Genomic DNA, 2,756 nt, shown 5'->3' on the forward strand with positions numbered 1-2,756 from the left:
CCTAGGACCATCAAGGGAGAAGAGCAGAGAGCGGGACCCTACCTAGAGAAGCAGTGATGCCTGAAATGGAGTCAGAGATGATGACGTGGAGCGATGGAGCAGCTGGAGACTTTAGATCCAGAGAGGGAAAGCGATGGTGTGCTGAAGACCTTGGGGGCACGGAAGGAGGATTGCATGAAGGGGATTGTAACTATGGCAATGAGACGATATACGATAGAATGAATGTAAAACTAATGTTCTCCCATGTAAACTATCACAATAAAACATTTAAGAAAAAAAAAAAGAAAAATGTGGAACTTCTCTTCTTTTTTAGATTCTGATGAGAGGATAATGGACCACAGAAATCATTCATCAGTGACTGAGTACATCCTTGCTGGGATCACAGAATGCCCTGAACTCCAGCTACCCCTCTTCCTCCTCTTCCTAGGAATCTGTGTGGTCACAATCATAGGAAATCTGGACATGATCACACTGATTGGACTCAGTTCTCACCTTCACACACTCATGTACTATTTCCTCAGCATTTTCTTCCTTATTGATATCTGCCAGTCCACTCTCATTACCCCTAAAATGCTGGTGAAATATGTGACAAGACAAGAACATCATCTCTTACTCTGAATGCATGACTCAGCTCTATTTCTTCATTGTTTTTATTATTGCAGAGTGTCATATACTGGCTGCAATGGCAAATGACCGCTATGTTGCAATCTGTAAGCCCTTGCTTTTTAATGTTATCATGTTTTCTCGCATCTGCTTGTGGCTCACAATGGGAGTTTATACTCTGGGTATCATTGGCCCTACAATTCATACAGGCTTCATGTTGAAGCTCTTTTTCTGCAAGACCAATGTGCTTAACCATTATTTTTGTGATGCCTTTCCACTCTTGCAGCTATCCTATTCTAGCATCCGTATCAGTGAAATATTGGTTCTGGATCTGAGTACATTTAACATATTTATCCCAGCCTTAGCCATTTTTACTTCCTACATCTTAAGTAAGATTCTCCACATTCACTCCACTGAGGGCAGATCCAAAGCCTTTAGCACTTGTAGTTCTCATATATCAGCATAGTGCTGAAGCATTCATGCATCTGCAGCCATCAAGTGTCAGCTCTATGGACTAAGGGAAATGTTCTGTGTTTTATACTATTGTTGTTCCAGTACCCAATCTCATGATCTATAGCCTGAGGAATAAAGATGTCAAATTTGCCCTGAAGAAAATTCTAGAAAGTCAAGCACGCTCTTGAATAGAATCAATGCTACAATAGCCAGTCAGAAACAGAGCTCTTTAGTTTGCTGAGGTATATAACTTGTTCAGTTATTTATTGAAATGTGTTAACTCATCTGCACTTCTTTCCCCTATATAACATACATTTCAAAGTTGCCTTCATGTAACATCTTTCTTAATGTCTATATTAGAGGGCTCTGGTAGCATATTAGTTATGATTTGGGAGGCTAACCTCAAGGTCAGCAGTTGAAAACTACCAGCTGTTTCAAAGGAAAAAAATGAGGCTTTCTACTCCCACAAAAATTTACAGCCTTAGAAACTCTATGCAGGTTCGCTATGAGTTGAAAAAGACTCCACGGCACATAGCCATCACCACCATATAAAAAGAAATGCAAAGTATAAAATCAAACACTCTAAAATTCCAAAAACTATAGTTTCATTTTTAATAAGAATGCCAACAAAAAATCAAGGAAGATGATGATGATGATGATGAGACTAACATACATTATTGAGATTTTACAAACTGTCAAACCCTGTATCAAAGAGCTTAAATGCATCAATTCATTTAATATTTATAATATTTGCCCAGGGACAGTTTCAGTGGTATTACCTTTTTTTTTTTTTTAAAGTTTTTATTGTGAATTTAGTGAAAGTTTACAGGGCAGATCATCAACAAATCATATACTTTGTTTCATTACAAAAATTATAATCCCCTCCATGTACCATCAGTTAACAGTATTTCTCTCTATTCATTTTAGCTCTTTAAAACAAAACAAAACAAAACAAAAAAACACTTAGGAATTTATAATAATTTAAACTACCAAAGGGCAATTTCTACAAGCCTGCCTCATGGCTGCCAGCTCTCAGTCCCTCTAATTATATGAATTTAAAGTCCTCAGCTGCTCACTTTCTCCATGTACCCCTTTCTGCCTCCATCTTTGGTGTCGTTGCGTCTCTGGATAGGATCCCACATTCCACTTGTGCTGTCTCTTCTCCTTTGATGGTCCTCTGTTTCAGGACTGTAAGATTTACTACTCCCCCATTTTTGTTACAAAACTTCTAGTATTACTTTTTCAAATTTGCAAAAAATCAACTCTTATAGAGTTTTAAAAACCAGTCTACAGTCTAAAAATTAAGCAATTAAGGCTGGAGAAAAAATGTGAGAAATTTGATTCCAAAATTCATGATATTACTCAAAGTGATACTAAGACCAAAAGCAACTGTTGGATGTGAAAGGACTACCTAAGAATTCTCTTCAAACTGAGAATTATAGTTACTCTATGACTGTACTGCTGTCCTCTTAATATGGTGGTCGTGGTGGTGGTTGTGTGTTTTGGAGTTAGTTCATAATCATAGTAATCCTGTATAGGACTTTTGGGAGCAGAATGTCTAATCTTTATCCAACAAAACAGCTGGTAGATCTGAACTGGTGACCTTGTAGTTAGTAGTCCAACTCATAACCCACTGTGCTACCAGAGTTCCTTGTCTTTAGAATATACCTCATTACAATTTCACTTTTTTTTTTTTCACA

The 2,756-nt window shown here is 37.5% G+C and overlaps 1 pseudogene; it reads left to right on the forward strand.

The window, feature by feature from the left end:
• Positions 1–315: 315 nt before the first annotated feature.
• Positions 316–1,244, forward strand: LOC102838193 (annotated as a pseudogene).
• The last annotated feature ends 1,512 nt before the right edge of the window (positions 1,245–2,756 follow it).

This window comes from Chrysochloris asiatica, unplaced genomic scaffold (genome assembly GCF_000296735.1).
Source record: "Chrysochloris asiatica unplaced genomic scaffold, ChrAsi1.0 scaffold00343, whole genome shotgun sequence".
NCBI lineage: Eukaryota > Metazoa > Chordata > Mammalia > Afrosoricida > Chrysochloridae > Chrysochloris > Chrysochloris asiatica.